At 37.1% G+C, this 14,514-nt stretch overlaps 1 long non-coding RNA gene across 10 annotated transcripts in view; it reads right to left on the minus strand.

Moving 5' to 3' along the window:
* The window catches only part of LOC115336319, a 55,640-nt gene that overhangs the window by 16,764 nt on the left and 24,362 nt on the right, over window positions 1-14,514 (minus strand). For 3 of the 10 annotated variants that reach the window (XR_003921697.1, XR_003921695.1, XR_003921701.1), the window contains 5 exons: window positions 7,442-7,523; window positions 7,278-7,340; window positions 4,668-4,708; window positions 4,081-4,195; window positions 3,714-3,833 (listed from right to left, as the gene is read on the minus strand). This is a non-coding gene — a long non-coding RNA (uncharacterized LOC115336319). Of the gene's footprint in view, window positions 1-3,713; window positions 3,834-4,080; window positions 4,196-4,667; window positions 4,709-6,174; window positions 6,268-7,277; window positions 7,341-7,441; window positions 7,524-10,650; window positions 10,744-14,514 lie in introns of those variants that run through there. The other 7 variants (XR_003921696.1, XR_003921698.1, XR_003921699.1 and 4 more) reach the window with 6 other exon arrangements.

Genomic DNA, 14,514 nt, shown 5'->3' on the forward strand with positions numbered 1-14,514 from the left:
AGATGTTAAAATTAAACTAGCAGTCTCTTTTTTTAGTAGCATTACAACTTTTAAGATTCCTTTTTTATAAAAGGGATAGGCCAGGCATAATGACATGAAATGAATAGAAAATAGCCCTGAAATATGAATCCATCCACAATATGCATCATCAGGTTGCTCTGGAAATGGTGATGTGAGCTAGAAGGAGGAGTCACTAGTTATATGACATGCAATTTAAATTAATGGCCTTTGAGAAGCAGAGATTAATTTAAGGAGAACAGACCTACAAAGCCTCAGTCACTTGGAAGGCAGTTTTAGTCACTATTGACATTAAACAACATCACTTGTACTGAGTCCAAACTATGTTTACTATTGTTTCATTTCTTGCCAAAATTCACATTTTATTATCCTGGCACCCCAGAACTTGGAAGCTGTTAATGCAATTGGAAGAGAAAAATAAACAGAATGAAAGAAAAAACCCTCAACCCTCTAAATATCTGGTTTATTTAAGTTAATAGTAAAAGTACAAGTGTCTAAAAACTAAGCCTTTTGTGAGAGAATGTATCATCAACTATTGCTATTCATTTTTCATGAAAGATAATAGATAGCTGCAACATTCTTTTTCAACATGTTTCCATAATGATAACTTTCTTTAAAAAAATGACATCAATGCTTACTCAAAATTTGTGTTTTTGAAGAAATAGAGCTTTGTGAAGGTTTTCATAAATGCTTATCATACATAATGTGTAAGTATTGAGGATCAGTTTCTGAAACACTTTTACAAATTTTTAAGAGAATTTTGAAGAATAGTCCTTTACTCTTCTTTCTACACTTCTCTTATTGCTGGCATGAACAGACAATGATGATTTAACAACAGTTGAGGAACTGTGGGTTTTTTTAATAACTTCACTGAAGATGTTTGTGTGTTTGGGGGATAGAAGAAGAAAATGAAGCTTTTAAATCTTGCTTCACATTCCAGCTTCAATTTGAGATTAGTCAGCGGCAGAGCCAGACAAACCTTGAGTAACTGTTTGGGGTGGCAGGGCTCAGCACCAAGACAAAATATCCCGCCCCCGCTTATCTCCATATAAACCACAAAATATAAATACGGGAATATGAAGCTTTAGAATATAAAACACCAATTGGGTGCTCAGGGTGGAGGGGAAGAAATACATAGTAACACTAAGAATACGTCAAGGTTAAAAATCAGAGCATCTGAAGATTTTACATGCAATTAGCAAAGAAAAGGGAAGGTAGACCACTGGCTAAAGAGTACATGCACTTCTGAAGTCTATTTTCTCCTCAGATTATATTATTATTAAACAGAATATGCTGCGAGTATTTTAAACCATACAAGGAAAAGTGAGCACAGATATCACAAGATCCTAGATTTCATGGTGGTGGTAAATCACAAGAATATAGTTCCCAGAATGATGTATTTATAGCAGTAGATGAAAACTACAATAATCCTGCTCATTTTAAAGTTATTTTAGGAGCTAACACAGTTTACAGCAGTGGAGGGAAAAGGGAGACACTTTCACAGAGGAAAGAAAATGTCTGAGAACACAAACCGTAAATTCAGATGCCAGCACTTGTCCCGTTCATTATGTCCTGTTCACTTGTGTATGAAAACATGTGCCAATTGCCCAAGACCATGAGTACAGTTACATGCAAGATAAATCACCTCTCATGAAAACTAGCAACATAAAGGTTCCCTTCCTACCACCTCTCTTTCAAGTAGTGCTGCAATCTCAAGGAATTGAGGCAAAGCCTCCACTCGGATGTACAGTCTATTGCATTGTAGAACCGCTTGAAGTCATTAATTGTGGAAGAGATTATTGAGCAGCTCCTTTTTCCTAGTGTGTGTAGCAAGACAGAGGTTTTCCTTGTTATATACCTGTCTATAACTGATCAAAGACTCTGTACAAGTAAAAAGACTTTATACATGTCATCATCTAATATGTTAAATCAAAGAGCTAGCCTGTTATAAATAGGGTTAAACATAGCAAATAGTGATAGTTCTTCCTCACAACACAAACTTTTAACTGAATGCTATTCTGATGATGAATTGTTTAGAATTGCAGTAGGAAATGTATACTCCTGTAACTATAAAGTAAATGTATTGGTTCTTCAAGAGGACTAGTTCTTTTCTTTCTGACATTAACACATGAAATCCTGGCCCGTTTGAGTCAATAAAGCTTTGGCTAATTATTTCATCAGAGCCAGACGTAAAGCCTTCTCTTATGTCCTTTAATCAAAGAAATGTGATCTGCTGGAAGAGATCAAAGTCCATATGAGCAGTATTCACTGATGCCAATTCTTCTGATTTGTTGCTGTAATTGGAAACTCATTAAAATGCAATGGTTTTAAAATGCATTTTACTTGCAATTGCTTTATTTCTCCTTGTAGTTCAGCTTTTCCCTATGACTATGTGCATACATAGGTGATATAAACCTAATTAGGGGACATGCAGCTGTGCAATAAGATTCAGCTGATGAATAGTAGGTATTTAAATCCATATGATAGGACCAGCTGAAGACAGACTTGGTGAAAAAATTGAGCTGTATGGCTATCTTAAAGACATGAGAACTTTGAATATACATTTTATTTTTGTGGTGAGCCATGATCTCTAACTAGTTGACTGGCATTAAAAAGAAATCCAGAATAGAATCTATTTTAATTGCTATCATCAGATAAAAAGTATAAATTATCCCATTGATGTTATATTCAGAAAAACTTCCTTCTGTTATTTTGACACTGGAACGCTAAATTCAGCTAGTGTAAACTGAAGGTATCTACAGAATTCAATGGTGCTGTCTGCTACAGATGTGGTTTTGATCCAGCAAGTTGACGGAAAATATACCGTGATCTACTTTTGTTATAAATCTGCTGAGTTCCTTTAGCATTCACCTAAAGCATTAAATACTTCAGAGCAACCTTCTCAGAGGTTCACAGAAATGCAGCACAGAATAATTTGGCCTTGGAAAATACTACTTTACACAGGTTTTAAAAAGTGAACTCTTTGAATGATTTGAATATGAAGTCTTACTAATGTCTACTGGCTCAGCTATGTCATCGACTCACTCAGCAAAATACCAAATATCTGTTCCAATGGGTAAAGGCACATTGCAAAGAAAAGCATAGCAAGTTGCATTATCCACAGGACCAAGAAAATCACGCAGCATTTCTTTGGCTGTTAAATAAAGCTTAGAAGTGTAAAAGCCTATCTTGTCTCTGAGGGCTAACTATGACCTCCCAAGAGAAAGAGGCAAAGAGAATTTTCTCATCCCGCTTTTGTGAAAGGCATAAGCATCAGAAAATAATATGGCTACCATAGCACAACATTTTGCACTAAAAAATCAAGGAAATTTAAATTCTTTGGAACAGTAACAGGGACTTTCTTGATGGTTTCCTAGGAAACTAGGTGGCCTAGACTCCTCCTGTGCCAAGAAGCTGCTGGGACATCAGGTCAAAGGCTTAATTAACTTTTTATGTGAATTACTCAGCAATAAAACCCAGTTAGCCTGCTCAGGAAAGAAGGTGCTTCTTAAGTCAATCAGAAAAGCACACACTTAGGTGGAAAAAAACTCCACAATTAAAAGCAAAACAAGCAAAAAAGAAGCACTGAGATATAAATGTGCCTGCTTTATAATTTAAGGAGCTAAGCATAATAAATATTTCAACCCTTTAACTCTTCTTCGCAGCTGATCTTGACTTTGCTACTTGTTTCTTACCATCAATAGAAATGACCTAAGAGCAAGAGGAGGCAACTCCACACGTTCATATGATATATGCCATGATCATGAAGTTGAAGAAAACAAGTCTCAGATACGTCATAGAAATTCATCTTCATGCTGTCAGACAAAAAAGAGCATGCAACAGACTCCACAGTAACCGCTTTAAAATAAACAAAAGATTATCTTGAAAAATCTCGGGGGACCTAATCTTTACGAAGTATACGGAAAGGAGAAACGAGACCTACTCGACAGACATCTCTCCTCATGGTTTGCAAGCTGGCTTCTGCTGCTCCCGTGCACTAAATAAATTTTGACTATTAAAAGCTACCCTTGAATGGCAGATCCTCCACACAGGCTGCCTTACCTGGACTTCTAAAGTCAGCAGTCTTCATCGTTGGTGTTCGCTTTGTGAGGTCCAACACGGCTTGCACGGGCAACAGAGCGGAACTTGTGAGCCAAATTCTGTTACCGTTTCACTGCTGAAATAGGGTTAAAGCCAATGGATCTACCCCAAATTTACACGCATAAACAAAATGAGATTTTGGCACCATTTCTTAACTTTCTTGTTTATAAAGTATCCCTGTGACACTAATGCTTGACAATTTGGATTAATAGCAGATTAATTTAACAGATAATGTAAACCCACATAACTACACGTGAATGTGATGCAGCTATACCAATTCTTTGCAGATGAAATTCCAGCACATAATACTTTTCCTTTCAAACTTTCATCTAAGTAGTCACAATTTTAAGGGGACTTCTATGTACATACAATGTAAAACATTTGTCAGTGCCTATAGAAAAGTTCAATGTTCTGCTTGCTTTTAAAAAAATAAGTAGGAAAATGTGGGAAAACACCCAAACTATAAGAATAAACATCTTACTGACTGAACTTCTCAGGGATGCCATAATATTCAATTTTGAGGTTATCATCTCTTGGCAGCAAAATACCTGTGATATCGCTGTTTCTGTACCATGACTTCATTGGCAGACTGAAAAAGAACAGCAGATGGTTTGCAGAAAAAGAGACTTCTTTAATTAGTGAATATTTTTAGCAACTAGCACCCCCAAAAGTCACAAATAACATTTCTGATAAATAAATATGTTGAAATATTATTAGTTCTATCTTTAGAAGCCTTCTCCCACATAGACATTCTGCTATTTTAAGTCAAATTCATTATTTTGGAAAAAAAGATTTAGATGAATTTCATGTCTGAGAACACAGGGGTTATTAGGACAGACCAAATGTAATATACAATCTCAGCATTTCCAGTTCCGACCTACATATGGCTATTATGCCAGCTGTTACTGGGTTTCTTTTCCCCAGATTTCTATTCTGTTGGTAGCACACTATTCACTGAGGATTAATATTTTACCGGGGAATTCATTTCTACTTGAGGTTGAATATCGAATTCGATTCCAACTTGTGAATTTTAGACTTGGCAATAACATATAAGAAGATTGTCTATTTTGGTAGGGCAATCATTCTTTTATAATTAGCTTTTTAATATTTTCATTGCTATTAGAATGTGACTTACACTTCTGTTTTTCAGACTTTAAGCACCAGATTTTCAGGAAACATTTGAAAATACTGAGGTGAATATTGTGTGTATATATGTCTAAGGCATATACTGCTTTTTAATCTATGCGCAAAATGTGTTCATCCCGATTGCAGACTTTATGACCTTATCCAATTTAACTTCAATAAATATCTTCCTTTCAGCAATAAGGCCTCAAGATTTTTTCTCAAAGGCAACCTCTTAATACTTCAATATGGACACCCCATATTTCTCATGACCACCTGAGGTAACTTCACTCCAGCCTGTGCAGGGAATAGGCAAGTGGGAATGAGAAAATCTCCGCTCATCTGCACATTTTGGACCAGAACTGAGACCGAAGCAATCTGGCAGCATCAGTTTTAGACGATCAAACATGGAAACAAAGGCAGAGTAACAAAGGAATTGTATCTGCTGGAGACCAGCAAAGTCCCTCCGGGTAGCACAGGATTTCTGGTAATCATCAAAACATATATTTTTGCTGTACGAGATCTCACAAACTTTTCCTATGTTATTGTAAAATCCTATTGGGAGCAATAGACTATTACCATGAGGTAGAATAAATAATGACAATTATGGGCACACTTATAGAACTAATTCTGCCTAGCTACCTCTCTGATAAATGTAGAGTTAGTGCCCATTTAGATCGAACCGTAAAACAACTACTTTGCTTTTATTACCTCATTATAAAATACAAACCACTAAAACCTGCCAACCTTCTCCTCTTCTGAAGCAGTGAAGACAAACATGACCCATTGGTCAGTTCTCCTTGCAAATGAAAACACGTTGGAATACAGTGAGTGAGGGGCAAGCCGCAAAATGAGTCACAATGAGCAAAGGAAATAAAAGGGAAAATCAAAGTTTCACAAAGGCAAAAATGATAAGAGAAAATGTAAGCCCACCACTGAAAGAGGAAGGAGGACAAACAACTTATGACCCAAGGAAGGGTGAGGTATTTAATGCTACTTTTTTTCAGTCTTCATAATGAAGCATTTCTGTAGACCATAATAATAAGGCTTAGTTGTGACCATCAATTTAAGCAAGACAATAAGAAAAATAGAGGGTAGTATTATTTAATCAGAATCCTGTGTCAAACCATATGACCAACATTGATGACTTTAATATAAATAAGTAAACTAATAAGCATTGGGGAGTTTGTAGAAGAGAAATCTGTGGTTGCCAGAGAGTCAAACTGTGAACCATATGCAGGTTTAAATACAAATGTTTTGTGGAATGTTACCTTTTATTCCAAATCTCAAAAAGAACAGTTATCCTCATACAGGCCAGAATTATGAAAAAAAATAATGTTTAGGATAGTTAGATTTTTCAGACTAAAGATCCTGATGAGTTTCACTTCAGAAAAATCTCCAGCATTTCAACAACTAGGCATTATCTCTGAGAGCTCGCATAGATGAGATTCAAAGGCATTGAAAAAAAAAGTAAACACAACGAATATAAGTATCTTATAAGACACAGGTCTGGAGGCATAGAAGCCAGTCATTTTATATGATCTCCAGGAAAAAAAAAAAAAAGAAAAAATATATTAAGTCCTCATTTTATAGGATTACAGAACATACAAGATGATTTAAATCATCCAGTATAGTTTTTTCAAGAAAATAGACATAAGATTTTTCCTCTTTCTGCTTTTTCAGGTCAACATTCCTTCAAATATGTTCAGCATGCTTATGCCTGATCTTCTCTCCCTTCCACTCATCTGCCAAAATGATGAAGTTCATATTGCCTGACTTTTTATAGACCTTTTTGGTAACAATCTTCCTTTTATTTTACTGGCTTTAACTGAAGTCTGTAGTTCTGCTAAAGAAATGCTTTGCAGTACAACCATCATGGTGTTCCAACTGTTCAGTCAAATCCAATTTTCTTTGCAAATAGCACTGTTGATTCAGCTTACATTATTGAGATTAAGACATTTGTTGTTTTATTATATTTTTATACAATATATTGTATTCCTTTAAACAATATATGGCTTAAAGTGGTCAATACTTACAGAATTTCTGCAGGAGTAAGCAAAATTGCTCATGTTTGTAGTCACTGATAAGATGAAAGGTTGCTACAAGAGAAGCATGCCAATGTTTTTACATCTTACGTCATCACTATAGAAGCAGATTTCTGATTGTCTGGGTACTTATGTTTTTAAAAGCTTAGACTTACTGAGAATTGAATCTTGATGCTGAGTACTCCACGCTTCTATTGGTTAGTTGGTTTGCTTTCCACAACTATGTTGCTTTAGTACCTGTGACAATATTAAAACAGTACTGGAAATAATAGATACTATGGTTCATGTTCACTAAGGAGAGGCACAGAAATTACATGCAGTACTTGATGGAATTCAGAGGTTTCACCATAAAAGGAAATTTGTGCAAACGTATCTTTCAGTTTCAATCCACAATGGCAATATCCATATGACAAATTATCACAACTTTTAACCTCTCATCTGTCTTCTACACGCTAATTCATTTCTACAGTGAATGCATCTAATATTCAAAAGTCTGGAGCAGCTTCAAATGGAAGTCATTATAATATTGTCTGGGGTGCTAGTCAAGCAATAGTTCTGAAGCAAGGGCAAATTTAAAAATCAGTTGGTAAGATTTTTTGTTTATTCTTCTGGGAATTTTTTTTCCTGATTCAATAGCTTCTAGCCACATTGTTGCTCAGCAGATGTACACTGTATTTAATTGGAATTTCTGCAATATTCCTATTTTACAGAGTGCAAACCCCAAGTTACTACCTAGAAAGAAGTCATTCTGAAACACATTTCTGTGTGTATACCATTAATAACAGTTACAGACGTCTGACTTTTTTCAGGAAAGCATAATGCAGCATTCCAGTCAAGGAGTTTAGCTGTACATATTTTATATTTTCCTTCTAATACCTGCAACAAAGGGAGGCTGCTTTGCTTCCATATACAGTATGAAAGCTGGAATATCTATGACAGAATTGCAACAGTGTCTGTTAAGCCTGTGCATGTCTGACTCATGTTGATGCAGAAGCTGATTTGCATATGCACATATACAAATACGAGTGTTGAAATGCGGGGCTGCAAGACCAAAACCTGGTGCGCTGCATATGCAGCCTGGGTTCAAACACCTGCACACTTTTGTCCAACCCTTTTGGAAATCTCCCTCTTATCAACTTACTTTGTGGCTGCATTGTCATTTCATCGCTTGGATAACTAACATGTTCAGAGGACTACAAATGGCATAAGTTGCTGAGAAGTAAATTGGATTTTTATTGCCAAATTTTTGCTCCAGTTACATTACTAGCTTACAACCTCCAGTGAAGTGAACAGAAAGGCTATACATGCATGAGTGTTGGTGGACTGTGACCTTTCAAACCAAAGCAGATCTGAGTAATACAGGAAAAAAGATACTGCTTTATCCTTCGTTTCCAGTTTGAACCTGTTTTTTTTGAAGAACCTTTATGTTATTCTGGATGCTCTGAGCTACTAACATGGTCAAGTTACTAATACCTTTTCCCATTCCCTCTCCTTGACTAAACTGCCCTACAAAAATGTACTTCTGCCTTGGAACTGTCCTGTCTTCTTCCCTTGTGTTATCCTTGGAAATGCCTACAGACATGAACAAATGATGGGCCTATAAGATGCCATTAGACCAATCTATATCCTTCAGTGTAGTTTTTATTTCATTGGTATCTTTTTGTGGTATATACCTGTCACATGCTCTTGCTTGAGAATAGCAAAGCAAAGAGTCTATGGGTGTTTCCATACTTAGACTTACAATATGTTTTCTAGAGGTTACATTCTACGTAATTCAAAATTATTCAAAAAGCTACATCATCTTAATACTGGATTACGAGAATTCTTTAATCTCTAGTTCACACAAGGAGCTCACCACAGTATTTCTAGAACCCCAACTCACAATTTCCTCTTAGAAAATAGAGAAGTGCTTGATATATCCACTTAGCTACTAGCAAAATCATTGTAGAACAATAGAAGCACCTATACATTAGCAATATTAAAGTCTCTGGCAAGCAACTCCTCGCATGGGATAAAACCCTGCCTTTGAACTGTTCCAGGGAAAGTCCTGCTGATTGTAGTGAAACACCTTGCATGTGCCTTAAAACTAATGGTTGCAACTCTCAAGCTAATGTTTTATTTGGTATTCTTAAAGGAAGCTAACAAGTCTAGGTCTGCGATTACATATACGGATGGAAGGTTGAAGCAATCAAAGGCTAAAGGCAAATACCCTCACATATATGAGGAAGAGATGGAGATTAGGACTCAACTGTTTCGATCATGGTCTCTGTAGAGATTCATGCTCTAAAAAAACCCAAAACATCACAATTAGCTGCCACTTCCAAAAATGAATGCACATAGTTTTGATCCAGAAAATGTACATGCTGATAGTTAAAAATTTAACATGCAAAGAACTCAATTGGCTTTGATGGGCTGCTGTAAATTACGCTCATTCCTAAGGTTTCTGTTTGTTTGTTTTAGAAGAACTGGGACACAAGTAATTGAAATCATCCTGTGGGTCACTCTCTCGGTCACACAATGACTCATCTGCTGAGCTGGTAACAGAACTGTCTCTGCTGGATCTGCATTGCTTTCCCCGTGTTTCTGGCACCGGGCTCACTGCTAGCTCAGTATGATCTGCAAACTTAACATCACCATCTGCTACCACTCAAGTGGTACAACTCTTTCCCAGCATTCCTGATGTTTGATGTGCCAAAACCAGAGATTTTAGAATTTGTCAAGTGCTTTGAAGTTGGAAAGTGCTAAACTACATCAATTTTATGTCCAGTCTGCCTCTCCACTTGCATAACCTGAGTCAGATTTTGGACATCTCTGAACCTGATTCTATAGAAACTTAAAAAAATACAAGAAAAATCAGAATGCAAAGGTCCCTCTGGGGGTGTATGTTTATGATGATTATCATAAGACGCACACCCCATGTATTCCTACTGACTCCAGCATAACAGAAAGATAGAGACAAAACACAGTTGACTTAAATCATAAAAACCAGTGAATCATATCCTTGCCAATCTTGAATGGGAACAGTTGATATAAACACAGAGGACTTTGACAGAAAAGTTAGCATTGGTAAAAAAACTCAAATGAAAATGCCATCCATACAAAGATGGAATAAATTCCAGGTAAACCTATCTGAAGGAAGGCTTAAAATGACTACATTTCCACTTAAAACTGCCTATATGGCAAATCAGGAGGACTGCAAGAACAGAAGAGGTATGTGAAGGCAAAAGTATAACAATTTGTAAACTGATTTCCTTTGTTCTATGTTTATACCCACTCTTTTCCCAAATGTTGACCAAGGTGAAGGGGACAGTGAGTGTCTGAAAGCTGTTGACCCAACAGTGAGAGGAAGGGAATATGGAAGTACCTTTATATCCGCTAGCAAGTGCAAGACCATCCCAATCATGCTCTTAACACATCCTCCAAATAAATTTCCAGAGACTTGATCTACATGTCTCTTCAATCTGATGGGGAAAGAAAGAGAAGTGGAAAATCCTACAGTGGTACAATAGTTTTAAGTTGCAAGGACAAGGCCTTGAGCAATACAGTTTAATGACAAAGCCCTTCTCTGAGTGAGGGGCTGGACCAGATGACCTCCAGGGATCCTTTCTGTGATTCTAATTAGCAATTGCTCTATTGCTTTATTTTACTACCATAGAAACACATATTGGGAAAGGACATTTGCTTCTTGAATGTTCATACATTGACAAGAAGAGTGGGAAGTTACTATGCTGGCCATGAATATGAGTGTACATACTTAATGAGACAAAATGACTGCCAAAACTAGTACTCTATACCTCCAGCGACAGCTAGTTGTGTATGATAAAGAAGGGGGTAAGAATGGATCAAGCAGTCAGTGATACTTCCTATTGCTGTTATTCAAGTATCATAATATAAATGACAAAGAGAAGTAACAGAAATAATAAATGAAACATTGTCCTTTTCATTTCCAGACACCTCATTCTTTCACACTCAAAAAAAAAAAAAAAAAAAAAAGCATTTCAATATATCTGTCTTGGTTATACCTTTTATATAAACCTTATATTGGTTTGTTCAGCATGTACTGCTGCGGACAGCATGCAGTGCCCTATGGTAGGCAAGAGAAGACCTCCCATTTGCTTCGTCCTGTTGTCCTGGTTCACAAATAGCTGCCCAAAAGCAGGGGAACGTGCACCTAAGTGAGCCAAGGCTGGAGGAATTATTTGTAGTGCAGGGTGAGACAGGCAAAGGAGGAAACACCTTGCTAAGCCTCCCAGGAGAGTAAAAATAAGATTTCTCCTGCAATTTGAAGGAGAAAAATAGTGGCTATTGCAGTGCAGGAAGCTACTGAAAAATTGCTGGCCTGAAAGCAAGCAGATTGGAGGGAAAAACACTGTCTTTCTCCAGGGAGATGCTGGGCAGAGAGAGAATTGACTGTCATCCCTTCTATTTTGGCCTTCCTGCCTAGTACATCTGAGTTTTCTGTTTAAGAACAGTTAACTCTTCCTAGTACATTAGATGCTGAAAATACTTTTGGTGTTCTTGATGGACTCATTTCAAGTAAAACATACAGAAAGTCCACCTCCACAATGGTTGATCTGAGGTATCATGTTCCTCGCCCCCCGCAAATTGTGGCTACCTAAAAAGAACCCAAATGATTTAGACACAAAGAAATGAAATTAACACGAACATCAGGATCTAGAAATAAAAATCCTGCCCTATGCTTAGACCTACATCTGTTGAAGTGAATATAAGGTTTTCATTATGATTGTTATTCCTTTGAGAGCTGGAAAGCATCTGTAAGGCTTTTGGATAAGGTCTAAAATGAAAACAACTACCCCATCTTCAAATATTTCCCAAAACTGGAAGGGCGTTTGGTTGACATCTGCTAGGGGATAGGGAGGATGAACTGGCCAGCCTGAAATAGATCTGTTTTGCTTGCTTTGTGTTATGTCCCCGCCCAAACTGGGGGGGACAGACCCTCTCTGTAGGTGCTTTTGGCTTCCTCCAGAAGCTATAGAAATAAATCCCAGAAATTAGTGGTTTTCTTCCCACAGCCTGCTCAGAGTCAAACCTTCCTTCCCAAAAATAACTTCACATGAAAAGTTCCAGAAGAAGACTTTGTAGATAAGATTTTTCCCTTTCCCAATTCAGCCTCCCAGACCCAATTGTCTTTTCTGCAGCATATAATAAAACAATATATAAGAATTGGCAAAAGGCAATTGGACAAACATTAGAGGACACTGGCAGATCTGGTAGTATTTGTAACTTGACCTTTTCTGGCTAGCATCCTTGGGTGTGGGAAGCCCTCCCACAACCATTTTAATTCTTTTAAAGAAAGCCAAGCAGCCAGTCCCACGCTGTGACCCATCACTCAATGTAGTGTGTAGCTGGAGCTGGAACCGAGGTCTCCTTCTGGGGATTCAGAGTATGACAAAATTGCTGCTGGGCCCACTCTGCTAAACAACATGCATTCAGCAGGGGCCTCTGAGGTAAGTGGTGGTCTCTACGGATTCGCTTTGTTTAAGTGAAACTTGTGTACGCACATCTAGAAGTGAAAGCCACAGCCGACTGAAGTCAGCGGGAGTCCTCCCACTGTTTCCAGCAAGTTTGAGAGCTGATTCAAGAGGATGCTAGCTTGTTTTGAGAAAACATACACGCAAACATCAGCATTTCTGCCCACGGCTTTGCAGATGCATTCTTCCACTCAATGAGACGTTTCTCGTGCATAGCGCAAATTCCTCAGGTTTCTATCCTTACTTATCTTTTTCTAATATTCAGCACAAAAAGACCTAAAATGTGATCATGTCTTTTAGCTACTTCTGTAATGCAAAAGATTAACATAATCATCAAATCAGCTTGAGCTCCAGGAAACCTGAGGCTGCTTTTGATATTCCCCACCGTTGAAAACTCATCTTGAATGCTGTCTTCTAGCTGCTAAGTTCTATGTGCTGTTCAAGGATCTTTGGAGGATGGAAAGATCTTATATTTTGATATAATAAATTGAACTTTCGAATACATCCAGCTGAAAGGATAGAAAGAACTGCCTGATGACTTCGTAAGATAAGCAATTATATCCACACAGCCACACTGTGAGAGAGAGAGAGATGAATTAACTGCAGACGAGACTCCTAAAAGCTATCAAAAAATAAAGAGGTGTTCAAAAAATGCTCTACCTTTTAAAATAAAGATCAAGTTGGAAGAAATTGTCAAATAGATCTTTTACCAAATCTTCCAGGTATGAAATTTTAACTCATGGTTGGAAATATCCCTGGTTCTTTTTCATCACAACTCTTTTCCTTAAGATTATATTTGCACAGAACTACACAACTGAGTGATTTTCAGAAGTGGGGAATGGACAAAAAGTTGATGTTCAGTTGTGCACCTTTAAGGCTTTAACTGATCACAGATGCAGCAGATAACACGGTGATTTACCTGTGTGAACCTTGTCAGCCATGTGAAGCTTGTAATTATTCAAATTAGACAAGATTATGGAGTTTGCAGAGAGAAAAAATGGCACGAGAGCCTTGAGTTCTTGTTTTCCTCATATTCCATTGATAACCCAAATTTTGTCATGTCTAGATTCTTCAACATTGAAATTAAGTGGAAAATATAGTTTGGCAGCTCACTAATGGTTTTGCCATTTGCAAGAAGAGTGGCTCTAGGTAGAAAAAAAAGTGTTAATAGTTAATGTTCAGCATGCTCTGCAAACCAATTTGGCTTTCAAGTCTGGCATGGCTGGTTTTATATTATACTGATGGATTTTTTGCAGCTAGAACTAGTGCTGTCAGACATTTCATTTTCCTTTGTTTCATAAATATATTATGTTGCTCCATTTTCTCTAGTGATAAAGAATGGTAAGATTATTTTCAATATTTCCAACCTTTAAATCTATTTCATATTAAATTACCAGAGGATAGTTCATGTTTGGTTTCAGGTTTTAACATAAATTCCTTGGAAAAAATGCACATTGGAATGATCTTTTTCCCATACGCATTGTGCTTTCAACACCTTGGATCTCAAAATAGCAAAATGATATTAAACATTTCTTTGTTTCTATTGCAACGGAAAAACTGCAAGGACTGGAGTTCTGTTTGGAAGTACCAGTTGTGCAATGGGATTTAATAAACAGTAGCTAAGAAAAAAGGCCAGGGCAATCCATATGGAGAAACCAGTAGAGCTTTTCTGCAGCACTCTCAATAACTTGGCTAGGTTTATTTGAGAAAGACAGGAACTGTTCCTGCTGAGTCCT

This window comes from Aquila chrysaetos, chromosome 26 (assembly GCF_900496995.4).
Source record: "Aquila chrysaetos chrysaetos chromosome 26, bAquChr1.4, whole genome shotgun sequence".
In the NCBI taxonomy this organism is placed as follows: domain Eukaryota; kingdom Metazoa; phylum Chordata; class Aves; order Accipitriformes; family Accipitridae; genus Aquila; species Aquila chrysaetos.